The sequence below is a fragment of the Perca fluviatilis genome, chromosome 1, assembly GCF_010015445.1.
Source record: "Perca fluviatilis chromosome 1, GENO_Pfluv_1.0, whole genome shotgun sequence".
NCBI classification, from domain to species: domain Eukaryota; kingdom Metazoa; phylum Chordata; class Actinopteri; order Perciformes; family Percidae; genus Perca; species Perca fluviatilis.
This window is the reverse complement of record NC_053112.1, coordinates 7,018,052-7,033,466: the sequence shown is the minus strand read 5'-3', so window position 1 is coordinate 7,033,466 and position 15,415 is coordinate 7,018,052. Positions and strand designations below refer to the sequence as shown.

The following is a 15,415-nucleotide window of genomic DNA, read 5'->3' as shown; positions in this document are numbered from 1 at the left end:
CAAAAATGTAACTACACGTTGCAGCGACGCGCGTCGCTAGGCCTTCTCTTGGTAGCATTGCATTTCCCCCCCCGACTCATTTCCTGGTTCTCCTTCTCCATCAACAACATGAGATCAAGGAGAGGGTTAACTTCTCCTGCTACAGATTTCCCACAGAAAACACGAGCCTGCACGGAGACGTTTATGCTCAACACATCGTTCGTTGCAGTATTTTAAAAAAAGAAAACAGGGGGCGTACATACAAAATAACCTTTCAATAACCCAGAACTTCGTAGTAGAGTACTAGTTGATATCGGGCTGATGTCATTGACAAGATGCTGGAGACTTGACACACTCAGGCAGCCCAGGTTCAACTCCCGGTATGGGAAAAGTTCTTTAATGGTGGCTCAGAGGGTCGTCCTTCAGCCACAAGGTTGGTGATTTGGTCTAAAGGGTCATTGAGCGAGATCCACCAACTCATGTTGCTCCAAATGCTGAAGGCAGCTTCATGCTTCTGGGTTACAAACCTGTAAATATGGACCGTACGCCATAGCCAAAAATGTAACTACACGTTGCAGCGTCACAAGGCCTTGTCTTGGTAGCGTTGAATTTCCCCGACTCATCTCCTGGTTCTCCTTCTCCATCAACAACATGAGATCAAGGAGAGGGTTAACTTCTCCTGCCGTAGTCAGAAAGAACAGGGGAGACACTTTGGTTCTCTCACTAGATACTGACCCTACACCGTAGCCTGACATGTACCTCTCCAAAAATGTAACTACACGACGCACGTCGCTCGGCCGTGGCTTGTGCTACGTTTACACGTGGCCGGCTATTTTCTTAAACGGACATTTCAACCTGCTGGAGCTGCTGGAGCTACTCCTCCCGCGACCCGACACCGGATAAGCGGACGAAGATGGATGGATGGAAGGACATTTCAACCTGTCCGTTTTCTAAAATAATATCGTGCACAGCTGTCAGTTTTCAGAAAAGTGTTTGTTTACACGGACGCATGTATATATGCCGTCAATGCCGTCAAGACCACGCCAGCCCTGTAGGTGGCGGTGTAACAAGAAGCTCAAAATAGCAACAACAGCAACAAATCACTTCCTCTCTCTTGTCTTCCTCACTTCCTCGGCTGCCTAAACCTCCGTTTGTCTCAATTTACGTGCAAACGTGCAAACAAAGTTTTCCAAAATCTCCACTCTGGCCGGAGTTTTTAGAAAGACTCGTTTTTAGAGGCAAATTCTCTGTTTGCGTGTAAAAGAAGGGCACAAACAAAGCTTAATCGCTCAGTGTTTCAGTATTGGTAGCCTTGCACATGGTCCCATATGGTCTAGCGGTTAGGATTCCTGGTTTTCACCCAGGTGTCCTGGGTTCAACTCCCGGTATGGAAAACTTCCTTTAATGGTAGCTCAGAGGATCGTATTTCAGCCTCAAGGTTGGTGATTTGGTCAGAAGTGTCACTCTAGAGTCACTATTCACTCTGAAGATAATCACCTTCACTCTCTCACTCGCTCTACCACACACACACACATAGTCGCCCTACTATTCTCTTAAAGAGACTGAAGCACACACAGACACACAAGTAGAAACTTCAGACCACTTACGTATAGACTACGGTGAAAGCTCTGCGTGGAACCTCCAGACAACCATACCTGTAAATCACACTTTAGTCTTTGGTTATACTGACGTGTGACACTGTGTCCTGGGCATTCGCTAAGAGCCTGCACGGAGACTTGTATGCTCAACACATCGTTTGTTGCAGTATTTTCCGAAATTTTCCGAAACAACTACACGTCGCACGGCCGTGTCTTGTGCTATGTTTACACGTGGCCGGCTATTTTCTTAAACGGACATTTCAACCTGCTGGAGCTGCTGGAGCTACTCCCCCCGCGACCCGACACCGGATAAGCGGACAAAGATGGATGGATGGATGGAAGGACATTTCAACCTGTCCGTTTTCTAAAATAATATCGTGCACAGCTGTCAGTTTTCAGAAAAGTGTTTGTTTACACGGACGCATGTATATATGCCGTCAATGCCGTCAAGACCACGCCAGACCTGTAGGTGGCGGTGTAACAACAAGCTCAAAATAGCAACAACAGCAACAAATCACTTCCTCTCTCTTGTCTTCCTCACTTCCTCGGTTGCCTAAACCTCCGTTTGTCTCAATTTACGTGCAAACGTGCAAACAAAGTTTGCACGTAACAACAACAGAGGAACATAGGGTCCAAGTTGAAAAACCCGAAGTTACCCTTTAAATTGTGCACTCTGTTTTCAAAATAGTTTTTCAAATGACAAAATTTTTTAACCCTGTGTAAAAAAATAAAATAAATTCCATCTGGTATAGCAGTACCAAAGATGCCTGTTGGTCTTTAATGTAGTCTGTTTTCTAGAGAGAAAACTTTTGCTTGGTTTGCAAAAGGTTATTTCCATGCAGCTCCAAGCAAATCCTGTCCAGTTAATTCAGTGTTTCTCAACGGGGGCGGTACCGCCCCCCAGGGGGCGTTCAGAAGATGATGGGGGGCGTTAGAAGCAATATTTTGGAAAGGGGGGCGTTGAGGTGCCCTTGGGGGGCGTTTGTTTGAAAGCTAGTTTAAACCAAAGATTCACAATAACAATACATGTTTACACTTAAACTACTTGCAAAAAACAGTTTTCTGCAACATTAAAAACCTGCCAGTTCACGGCACTGCAACTGGACGAGACGGTGGATCATTGTTCGGCGCAGCTCCGTGCTGCCTTCATGGAAACGGGAAGTCAGAGCATCGTCTTAAATGAGCTCCGTATTTCAGCGTGAAGCTGCGTTCAGAAAAAATAGCAATCGCCGCAGGGTGGTGCGACGTCCTGATGTATTCTTTAATCCCCCCAATGTAGCACAAGTAGACTTTATATTTCACAGTAACAGTTTTTCGTCAGATCTTTTATAGAACCCAACGTTTCCTACTGTACCTGAAGGCAGCTTAATTTCACGAAGAAAAAGAGAAAAGAGACGAGCGAGAGATTTTATTTTTTTTTTTACGAGCGAGAGATATCGACTGTGCTTTGTTGTTTGGCAAACATTTAGCTGTCCCCCAAACTCCCGGGCAATTCAGGGCTTGTGTTTGCTGTTTTAAAACTTTCTTGTTGAAGCGATAGAGGAAGAGATGTCACTGTTTACTGTACGGGACTCCACCTCCTCAAAACGCAGCGCGATGTGGGGTTGCGCTTCTCCAAACGTTTTTTTCTGCTATTTACTCGCAAGACAGGCGATAGCAAACCTAGACTTTCAAACCTAGACTCTTCAAACCTAGACTCTTCAAACCTAGACTCTTCAAACCTAGACTCTTCAAACCTAGACTCTTCAATCCTAGACTCTTCTAACCTAGACTCTTCTAACTTATACTCTTCTAAGCATCAACAAAGGGCTCTCACTAACTTTCAAAGGTTGTAAACTTATTTCCATTCGGCAGTAGGTGTCGTTCTTCAAGTCGTTTGTCATCACCAAAATGAAAACCTTGTTTCTGTGTGTGTGTGTGTGTGTGTGTGTGTGTGTGTGTGTGTGTGTGTGTGTGTGTGTGTGTGTGTGTGTGTGTGTGTGTGTGTGTGTGTGTGTGTGTGTGTAATCCTGCTTTTACCCCATGATAAGTGCAAGCTTGTTTTCCGTTGGAACAATTTAAATGAAAAATAGATTTGAATGTTAAATTGCTAGCTGTTTCTGATTGGCTACTGTTAGTGTTTGTAATAATAATAATAATAATAATAATAATAATAATACATTTTATTTAAAGCGCCTTTCATGACACCCAAGGTCACTTCACAACCAAAAAAGGACATTCAAATTATAGTCATCTTATAAAGGTGCTGAGGTTCACACCATGCAGCAGGCCTTTTGATAATACCTAATTATAGTTTGAATGTTACATATCTAGTAGTTCTGATTGGCTGCTGTTATTTAATTTGAATGTCAAATGGTTGCATTTAAAAAAAAAAAAACTGTAAATATTTCTATTCACATGGCTTTTTTGATACCTGGGAAACTAATACATGTGTTGTTTGTCATTCAATGATTTGATTTATTGATTATTTTTAATAACAATAGTAACGACAATAATAGGCCTATATTAGGGCGTAATCATTAATATCCAGGGCAATTAGCCTACATAATATTTGATGGGGGGCGTTAGGGACCTGGATAATGGATAGGGGGGCGCTGGCACAAAAAAGGTTGAGAACCACTGAGTTAATTCAAACAAAAAAAACTAGTCCAAAGAGTACAGCCATGCCAACGATGCCTTTAGGGACAACTACGCTGTTTGGTTGATGGCGCAGTCTCTCTGGCCCTTTCACTGGAAGAGCCTGTTTTTTAGAGCAAGAGCTTTGTTGGTAAGTTTCCCTCCTCAAGTTCCATGCAAATCTTTTGGATCAAAGGCAAGCAGGGTAGCTGAAGTTCAGGGCATACTGTACATTAGTCCAAACAGCGTAGCAACAGGTAATGCTACATTATAAAGATCTTGCAACATCTTGATGCCTTCAAGGACAATACCAATGTCCCCTGGTTCATCACTTGAAGCATGTTCTTTAAGAACATAAATCCCAACACTGGTTTCTTCAGTGGCCTCGTTGATGGCGTCTTCATCCATGCCCTATTAAAAAAAAGAAGAAAAAGGCAGTCAATAAGACCAATCGAGAAACAAATACACAAGTATTAAATCATAAGGGAGTAGTAAGTAGGGCTAACGATTTTAGAAAATAATCTAATTGTGATTTTTTTCCACAAATATTGTGATTGCAATTTAATATGCAATAATTTTTTAAGCTCTTTGTCTTCTGTATTATTCAACAAAGACAAGTAATACATCCTTGTATAGTATGAACAACACAAGATTAGATAGATTAAGATTATTTCCTGGAGGCCAGGTCTGGATGTGATGATGAAATTAGGTGATGCATGAATTTATATGAATGACATCTTTTATTTAACTACTTCAATCACAGTAGTATATTGAGCACTGACCAAGCCTGGTGTAAACATTCATATGAAAGTCAGAAACAAATCACACAAACTAAAGTGCAGATTGCAAAACTATGTGGCTTTACCACACTTAGTAGTACTTAGATTATTTAATTATTATTAACTGTAATAAACATGTGGATTGCATTGTTTTTTTTGAACACACTACACTTTGAAGTCAACTGGTGTACACTGTCATATGGGTACATATTTCTCTAAGAATATTACAACATAGTTAGTACAAAGGTACTAGCCTTGCTGTCAACTCCAAACACGTAGGAAAGAGATTGACAGTAAAGACAAAGAAAGATACAAATATGAAGATAAGTAAGAAAATAAATAGAGGAAAGGTTAAAACTGAGACAAAAAGATGAATATAGTAGGAGAAAGATGAAAAATAAGTAGACGTTGGGCCTTGCCGTTCTTGCCAATAAATTGTGGTATGTAAAATATAACCTATAACATTACATAACCTTTCCACAATTCTAAAATCGTAATGTTTTTCAAAAAAAGAAATAACACTAAACAACCAGTTGGTGTTTTAATGTTTCTGATACTGTTAAAGTTTAAATTGGCAATATATGTGAGAGTAGGTCCATTTTCATTTGTAAACAATTGAGAAACAAATAAATGTTTCCATCTGTAACTTTCAATTATTTTAGGAAATATACAAAGAAAAAACAAATATGACAGCACTTACCACTATAAAGCATTTGATTGTGTATGCTGTTCAAATAGGATCCTATGAAAGAAAACATTTAGAATCAGTGAGGTGAACCAAGCACATTGACTCAATAATTAAAAGACCACACAAAATAAAGCACACAACAAAGACACAAAGGTGGGCTAAAAATCCAGTTTGAGTCCGACCTTAAAAACGCTGCTTCATTTATATGAAAACTTAATGATTTATGGAGGGCTTCTTTAGTGTGCAGGAGTGGAGAGAGATTTAGGAAAATGACATGGTAAAAAAAAAAAAAAAAAAAAAAAAAAGGAGTTCCCATACACTGTGCTAACGTTAGTTGCCCCGATACATGTTCATGTCAGCAGCACCCTCCCGCATATAATCAACACACACACACACACACACACACACACACAGTCTGTAGCTAACTGAATAACCGACAGCTTTAGCTACAACACTCGTTCGTTCTTAACCGACGTTACATTGAACTTGTAGCTAAGCCTGTGGTCTTAGCTAGCTAACCTTAGCTATTAGCAAACCAACATATAACGTTATGCCCAAACAACTCGACGGACCTTTTTTTTTGTTACATAAAGTAACGTTACATCAGCATCAATGTAATCTAAATGTTGCGAACTAAACCCGACCACTTAACACTCATTCTTATGAGGCTGACTGGCTCCTCTTCACCGGCTGCCATTAACATTACGTTAGCTACATTGAAATACCGTTGTTAGGAGCAGGACCGTCAGGGGGAGAAACACAATTATTAATGCTAGAGTAAGTAGTTACTAGTTAGTGATGGTATTAGCTAACTTAGTTACAAGAAAACCGATATATTTATAGAATGCACAAACAAGTGAACGGACTTTTGTAACCGTTACATGCAGTACAAAAACATTATGAACATGAAAAAAATTATTTTGATTGATGCTAACTTACTTTTTTGTGAAGAAGACAACACATGGCTGCTGTAGAATTAATCCTGCACGCAGCCAACACATACTCAACATTCTTCTTGTTTTGGCGATGTCCTTGTTGAAACAGTTTGGCTGTGTTGGCAGCATAGATAGACAGTATATAAACGGTTGGTGTCGGTGCCCGGGAAGTGCCACCTACACTTCCTGGCGCCATTTGATTCAAATATACCATTTCCGGTAGTGACCAAACTTAATTCGATCATTTAAAATGTTCAATTCAATCAATTTCAATCAACGCAAAAGGAATCTATACAAAAACACCTGAAGTCTACAAGATTGAACCATGTTCTTAAAAGGAATATAAATGAATTGCGTAGCATATTCTAAATTCATTTTTGTAAATTCAAAGACCTGCTATTTATTTTTTCAGTGTACTTTGATATGCTAATAAAAGTACACTTATATTTAGTGCACTTTGTTTACAGTGTACTAAGATTACACTACTGATGAAGTGAAATTAGTGTACACTTTCAAAAATTATACTAACTCTGTATTAAAAATAAGTGTACTTACTATAAGTGTACACTAAGTTACCACTATACATTTTTGTATTTTAACATTTTGTATTTTAACATATTTTATGAAAGTACTCTGATATGCCACTAAAAATACACTTATTTTAGAGTGTACTGTATAAAGTGTACAGAAGTCACACTTCTAATGAAGTGAGATCATAGTACACTTTAAAAAAGTATACTAACAATTAATTTCCAAAAAATATACTTCCCATAAGTACACTGAATTGCCACTCTAAGTATGTCAAATTTAATACACTTAAAAAAGATAAACTTCTATACTATTTAAAATACATTAACAAAAAAGTACACTTTCAAAAAGTACATTTAAAAAATAATTTGATTACTGGTAAATTAGTATACTTACTTTTTGGACTCTGAAGTTGAACTTAATTACATCTATTTTGAAGTATACTTTTAAAAAGTACATATTAAATACTCTTTAAATGACGTGTCGTACGACCGTTGGCTAAGTGCCGAGTGTCTGCGGTATCGATTAAGGAGAAGACAGAACGGCGCCAAACAAACCAGAGGAGCTGAAATGAAAGTAAAGTTCGTTACGTAACAAATAAACGTGGCTAGCTGGAAAATCTGATTGGCTGGTAACTTTAAAAATCTACTAGCCGTGTTGGCTGGTGATCAAGAAAGTTAATTTGAAGCCATAAATATTACTGTAATTGTATGTGATTGATAAATACTCTCTTTTTAAAGGTGCCGTAAGTAGGATTGTGAAGATCCAGGACTTAACCAAAAAATTTGAACATCGACAACTTCTCAGTCCCTTCCCCCTTTCCGCTGAAGCCCAAAACGGTCTCCTAAGCCCCTCCCCCCACAAGGGAGAGCTGTGCACGATAGAACCTATCTGCAGCTCGTGCGCGGGGAAGGGGGAGGGGAGGACGCTTAGAACTCGCTGCATGAGCAGTGATTGACACATAGTTAGACACCCCCCCTGGCCCTGATTGGTGCATCTGAACAAATTGCACTACAGGCTGTAGGTGGTACCAGAGGAGCCAGATTGTTTTTTTAAATGACCTGCTTCATGTAGTTCTACTGGAACATAGGGTCAGTTTCAGCAAATATGACAGAAAGTTAGTTTCATTAATCTTACCTACTGCACCTTTAAGCACTTAGATTGTAAATTCAAGTTGTAAAGTTTAATAAACTGCTGCTGTACACTGGATTTGACCGCTTTGCTGAAACGGATCAAAAAATGATCAGTCTCTCTAATAATTTATGACTACCATACATATTTTGTTTCCCGAAAATAAGGTCCAATGGGGTCCACCAGAAAGGGGAGGGGCTTCGCCTACTACTCCACCAAAGAAGGTTTTCCTGCTTCCTTTAAGTGTCTGTTTGACCACTTTGTGTTGAAGTAATTTCCCCTCTCTGTGTGCAGCAGCCAGGTGAGCCGCTGTTATCTGCTCCGTCTGCTCCAGCGAGCCAAGTCCTCATTACCGAGATGTTGGATACGGAAGGAATGTGGCAGCTGGGTCAAGTGACCGCACGATCTCTCCGTAAACTTCAGAGCCGAGCGAGAGAGCTTCTCTATCAGTCTCTCGGTCCACATGTAGAGAGCACTCATCACACCTGCAGGTCTACAGCGGATCCAAATCATTGCAAGTATAGTTGCTATTTGAATGAATGAATGAATGCTTTATTTCGAATATGTAAAAATAATACAATAAAAGCTTAAAGTACAGAACAAAATATGAATTTCCGGAAAGCAATAGGAAGAAGCAGAAGCTTATTTAATCCTACCCCTTTTCCACTACAATATAATAATCATCATGAATGGCTTCATATTTATATATTTTATATCTCATGTTTCATGTTAGATTTCCAGCTTATTGTCTCATCTATTATTACATCAATAAACATATTTAATTTACTTCAAAAGAGGTCATTATCTTCACTCGAGTTTCTGCGCGGGAAAGTCACCGGACGCCACAATCTTCTGAACATGGTCACACTGAGAGATACAGAGAGAGTTGTGTGGAGCTGAGAGTCTTAATTAGCTTAGTAGCAACTCATTTGGCAACGGCTTGAATGCAACAGACGTTCATTAATATCAAAAAGTTACGCACCAAAGCTTTAAATCTCAATAAAATAAAATGAAAACAAACAAACAAACTTAAACTACTTTTCTTCTGAAGTGTGTTTGAACAAATCAGATTTTCATTTTAAACTGAGGGTTCGGAGTAATTTCACCCTAGGGTCCTTTGCACCATGACCCTCGAAACAAACACTTTCAGAAGCTTTTTTCACCTGGGTTACAATGGGAGATTAGGAGAGTAACCTATTTCCCGAATACGATTAGAGAGCTAATGGACCCACGTTTGTATCTTGTAAATGACCCCACTAATAATGCCCGAAATGATACCAAACGTCTACAAGTAGTACATATAGGTTATGTACTCATAAAACGATGGATTGGAAAGTTTGTAAGTACACCAGAAGTTTATGTAAATAACACTTGCCTGCTGGCTTCTGCTCTCTGCTGTTGTTGTTGCTGCTCTAAGACGAGTGCTTAGGGACCGTCTACAAATTACAACACCGAAAAGAGATGCAACAAAAATATTTTTTTATTTAACTTCTTTTTTTAACTAAGTGCTGTAGTATAACTAGCAGGAGACAGGTAATAATTGAGGTAAGTTTGGAGACATTACCTTATTTAATCATTAAATTAATAAATATTTTTGTTGTATCTCTTTTCGGTGTAGTAATTTGTAGACAGCCCTAAGCACTCGTCTAACTGCAGGTAGCAGCAGCAGCAGCAGCAGCAGCAGCAGAGAGCAGAAGAGAGCAGGCAAGTGTTCATAAACTTCTGGTGTACTTACAAACTTTCCAATCCATCGTTTCATGAGAGCATAACCTATTTGTACTACTGTAGACGTTTGGTATCATTTCGGGCATTATTAGTGGGGTCATTTACGAGATACAAACGTGGGTCCATTAGCCTCTGCGCTAAGCTATTCAGGTGATAACGCTACTCTACGCTAACTCGCCCAGTGTTAGACCCAGGTGAAAAAAGCTTCTGGGGGGTTGTTTGGCTCGAGGTCATGGTGCAAAGGACCCTAGGGTGAAATTACTCCGAACCATCACTTTAAATGAAGACTGTGTCATATGTCCCATATGGTCTAGCGGTTAGGATTCCTGGTTTTCACCCAGGTGGCCCGGGTTCAACTCCCAGTATGGGAAATATTCTTTAGTGGTGGCTCAGAGGGTTGTCTTTCAGCCACAAGGTTGGTGATTTGGTCAAAAGGGTCACTGAGCAAGACCCATAAATTCATGTTGCTCCAAATGCTGAAGGCCAATTTATGTTTCTGGGTTAAATAGACACCGTGGTTACGTACGTAGGTACCCGTAGATACTTACCCTACTCTGTAGCCTGACTTGCACCTCCCCAAAAATGGACTCATCTCTTGCCACGGAGACGTTAATGCTCATCACATCGTTCGTTGCAGTATTTTACGAAATACCAGACAAAATTATCTTTCAATAAGCCAGAACTCTGTAGTAGAGTACTAGTAATACAGTAAAGGAAAGCAGTATATGGTGTTATTGGTCCCATATGGTCTAGCGGTTAGGATTCCTGGTTTTCACCCAGGCGGCCTGGGTTCAACTCACGGTGTGAGAATCATTCTTTACAATTCTTTCACATTGGCTTTGCATGTCAGAGTGTCACAGTGTACAAAACCCCAAGTTGCACTAGGGTCCTAATACTCATGATGGGTTAAATGCAGAAATTTATATTACCAGAGCTTTAAATTGACAGTTACTAGCCAATTTGGCCGATGATTAATGAACTAAACAACTCTGTGTCTGTTTGAATCAGCCAACTGCAGAAACTGACGGAACGGCGCCAAACAAACCAGAGGAGCTGAAATGAAAGTAAAGTTCGTTACGTAACAAATAAACGTGGCTAGTGGAAAATCTGATTGGCTGGTAACTTTAAAAATCTACTAGCCGTGTTGGTTGGTGATCAAGAAAGTTAATTTGAAGCCATGGTTATTACTGTAATTGTATGTGATTGATAAATACTCTCTTTTTAAAGGTGCCGTAGGTCGGATTGTGAAGATCCAGGACTTAGCCAAAAAATTGGAACATCGACAACTTCTCAGTCCCTCCCCCCTTTCCGCTAAAGCCCTAAACGGTCTCCTAAGCCCCTCCCCCCACAAGGGAGAATGAATGCGTGTGCACAAGAAGTGATTGACACACAGTAAGACACCCCCCCCCCCGCCCCATGGCCCTGATTGGTGCACCTGAACAGGGAGCTGTGGATTTTTGCAAATCGCACTACAGGCTGTAGGTGGTGCCAGAGGAGCCAGATATTTTTTCTTTAAATGACCTGCTTCATGTAGTTCTACTGGAACATAGGGTCAGTTTCAGCAAATATGACAGAAAGTTAGTTTTATAAGGCTTACCTACTGCACCTTTAACCAGGAGCAAACTCAGTGAAGTGTTGGAATAATTGGGAGTAATTTTGGAATATATACATTATGCCTATTTGCTTGGGTGTAACTTTGGTTTGAGAAGTCGGGGAGGGGAAGAGACACACAGGGGGCGTACAAACAAAATTATCTTTCAAAAAGCCAGAACTTCATAGTAGAGTACTAGTAGTACAGTAAAGGAAAGCAGGATGCCTGGCAACAGTATCACATGTTACAAGTCCCATATGGTCTAGCGGTTAGGATTCCTGGTTTTCACCCAGGTGGCCCGGGTTCAACTCCCGGTATGGGAATCATTCTTTAGTGGTGGCTCAGACAGTCGTCCTTCAGCCACATGGTTGGTGATTTGGTCAAAAGGGTCACTGAGCAAGACCCATAAATTCATGTTGCTCCAAATGCTGAAGGCCAATTTATGTTTCTGGGTTAAATAGACACCGTGGTTACGTACGTAGGAACCCGTAGATACTTACCCTACTCTGTAGCCTGACTTGCACCTCTCCAAAAATGGACTCATCTCTTGCCACGGAGACGTTAATGCTCATCACATCGTTCGTTGCAGTATTTTACGAAATACCAGACAAAATTATCTTTCAATAAGCCAGAACTCCGTAGTAGAGTACTAGTAATACAGTAAAGGAAAGCAGTATATGGTGTTGTTGGTCCCATATGGTCTAGCGGTTAGGATTCCTGGTTTTCACACAGGTGGTAAGGGTTCCACTCCTGGTATGGGAAGCATGCTATGCCATTCTTGCATATTAAACTGGTTTAATCCCTGGTTTGCATGTCAGAGTATAATCAAATAAAAAAAAATAGTTAAGTAGTTTTGTGATCATTTTATTTTATTGAAATTTAAAGCTTGAGTGTGCTATATGTCCCATGTGATCTAGCGGTTAGGATTCCTGGTTTTCACCCAGGTGGCCTGGGTTCAGCTCCCGGTATGGGAAGCATGCTATGCTGTTCTTACATATTAAACCGGGACAATCTGTAGCTTGCATGTCAAAGTGTGCATTTGAACAAATCAGATTTTGATGGTTGTAAGGTATGTGTCCCATATGGTCTAGCGGTTAGGATTCCTGGTTTTTACACAGGTGACCTGAGTTCAACACCTGGTATGGGAAGTTTTCCTTAACGGTGGCTCAGAGGGTCGTCATTTGGCCACAAGGTTGGTGATTTGGTCTAAAGTGTCATTGAGCAAGACCCATCAACTCATGTTGCTCCACCTGCACAAAGGCTGAAGACCAATTTATGCTTCTGGGTTAAATCAACACCATGGTACGGACGTAGGAACCCGTAGATACTGACCCTACGACTTGCACCTCTCCAAAGATGAGATCTCCACTTTTGGGCAAAATTGAAATTTTGAGCATATCAAACACTTAATTTTCTGCATTCTGGTGAATTTTTTTGCAACAATTTGTGTCTTTTCTGCATCAAATTATGGTGCAAATGCCTTTATTTATGTAAAGGAGATTATAATAATAATAGGGTTTTTTTTTGGGGGGGGGGGGCGTGCACTGAGCAGTGTTGATTACTCCCCCCACTCCCCCTCCAACCCCCCTATATATATACACCTATATGGTCACTTCTATTTAAGCTCATTGAATGCACATAATTGACTGACTTTTCCCCCAACTAATCTATGAATATTTTCAGGTCAACGGTCTGTCGTTACATTCTATGAATGCCTTTTTAAAAACTGACTTGAAAGTGACCCTCAAAAGATCTCAACTTACTGAGACAATCAGAACTATTTCAAACACTCACAGCCACATTTTTCTGCAGATTATCACATGACACACCTCGAGGTGGAAATAGTTCCAGGATTTGACGTTTTCGTACTAAACCGACATCACCTCACACATGACACCTGCAGTCTGACCACATTTTAAAGTAAAGTAAAGAAAGTAGAGTTTAATTATATAGCACCTTTCACAGATAAGAATCACCAGAGTGTTTCAGAATAAAAAAAGACAGATAGGAATATAGAAATACTAATATAAAAAACATAGATCAGACAGCCTTAATAACCCTCGACTAACTCAAAGCCTGTTTGAATAACACCTGCTTTTTAAAAGAATCAACAGAAATAAAACCTACATGAAGACAGTTTTGCCCCTTTAAAAAACAAAACCGTTTACACAGCTCATTTAAACCACAACACTTCATAATGACAGGAGAAAGATTATGTTTTCTTACCTTAGAGTCATAGCAGACAGTAGAAGTGTGTTTTCATCTGTTCAACCCTCGCCTGCCAGCCGAGCTGCACTATTCCTTCAGCCTGCAGCCAAAAGCTCTCTGTTGTCAGCTGATTTAAAGGGCTTTTCCACCTTGTTCTGTGTCTGCACGGCAGGTTTTGTGCATGTGTGTCTGTGTGTGTGTGTGTGTGTGTGTCTGTGTGATTTCGTTTTTTTTTCATAAAGTGTGCAGCAGCCTGGCCGAAGCCTTCTGCATTCCTACCTTTCTGACAACCATGGGATTCTATGCATCATGCTTTTAATAAGCTCCCGACAACACAGACGAGAAGCCTCTCCAAACTTAACCCCCACCGCCTTCAACACACACACACACACACACACACACACACACACACACACACACCCCTCTTTAGGCTGCCTGATCCCTGGATTTAGGGCCTTAGTGTTAAGAAAATACTCCTGCAATTTGGGATTAAACCCCCGATAACCCTCACAACAACAATGACTCGGCCCGTTTGATATCTTGATACTTGTGATCAATCACCGTCTTTTGTCGCCTCACACAGAGGAAATGAGACGTTTTCCTGCCTCGGGAGGCCGCAGTGATACACTTCTCAGCAGGGACCTCATGATAATTATTTGAATTCATGTTTAAAGGTGGACTTTAGGATATTTGTTCACTTATAACTGACTTAATTTACTGCTATGCCGGTTACAGGGCGGCAACTAACGATTACTTTCATCGTCAATTTGTTTTTTCTTTTCGATTAATCGATTAGTTGTTCTATCTATTTATCTATCTATCTATCTATCTCTCTATCTCTCTTTCTATCTATCTATCTATCTATATATCCATATATCTATCTATCTATCTATCTATCTATCTATATCTATATATCTACCTATCTAACTATCTATCTAGCTATATCTACATATCTACCTATCTATCTATATCTCTATCTATCTATCTATCTATCTATCTATCTATCTATCTATCCATCCATCCATCCATCCATCCATCTATCTATCTATCTATCTATCTATCTATCTATCTATCTATTTATCTATCTATCTATCTATCTATCTATCTATCTATCTATCTATCGATCGATCTACCTATATATGAAGGCTCCTCTAACTGCAGTCTGTTGATTTCATTCAAAGGTCCAATAATTCACGACAGCAGCCGTTCTGCTTGAATCAGCAGCTGTTTATTTTTGAGTTTATTGCAGCTTTTTTTTTTCTGGCAGGTTTCTTTTGCCACAATGTGTCGTTATTTCGGCTATTCTTCCTGGACTGAATCGGCTGGTTGAGATTGTCAGTGTCGTTCTAGGGTCAAAAACACAGAAAGAAGGCCATTTTCACACAGTTAGATTTAGAGTAAAAAAACAAAAACAAATATGGCTAATGCGTAGCTTTACAGTCAGTTGGAAAGTGTAATTTCGCAACGAAATATACTTTAATTTGGGCACACACACACACACACACACACATACAACTGTGTGCTTGGGCCTGGCATGGAGCCTTGATTGGTCACAGACCTAAAATAAAAACCGTTATGGCTCAGTTATTTGGTTTGTTATAAGCCACATTTTTATGCTAGCTGTTTTAAGCTAATTT

At 40.0% G+C, this 15,415-nt stretch overlaps 1 long non-coding RNA gene and 3 other non-coding genes across 4 annotated transcripts; 3 read left to right on the top strand and 1 right to left on the bottom strand.

Moving 5' to 3' along the window:
* The first annotated feature begins 1,301 nt into the window (after positions 1–1,301).
* On the top strand, positions 1,302–1,373 carry trnae-uuc. The gene has a single exon. It is a non-coding gene; the product is annotated as a tRNA-Glu (tRNA).
* A 2,971-nt stretch (positions 1,374–4,344) lies between these two features.
* LOC120562278 lies at positions 4,345–6,713 on the bottom strand. Its single transcript, XR_005639730.1, has 3 exons — positions 6,600–6,713; positions 5,673–5,714; positions 4,345–4,604 (listed from the first exon to the last, which is right to left on the bottom strand). It is a non-coding gene; the product is annotated as an uncharacterized LOC120562278 (long non-coding RNA).
* Positions 6,714–10,278: 3,565 nt separating this feature from the next.
* Positions 10,279–10,350, top strand: trnae-uuc. The gene has a single exon. It is a non-coding gene; the product is annotated as a tRNA-Glu (tRNA).
* Positions 10,351–11,821: 1,471 nt separating this feature from the next.
* Positions 11,822–11,893, top strand: trnae-uuc. Its single transcript has one exon. It is a non-coding gene; the product is annotated as a tRNA-Glu (tRNA).
* Positions 11,894–15,415: the final 3,522 nt, after the last annotated feature.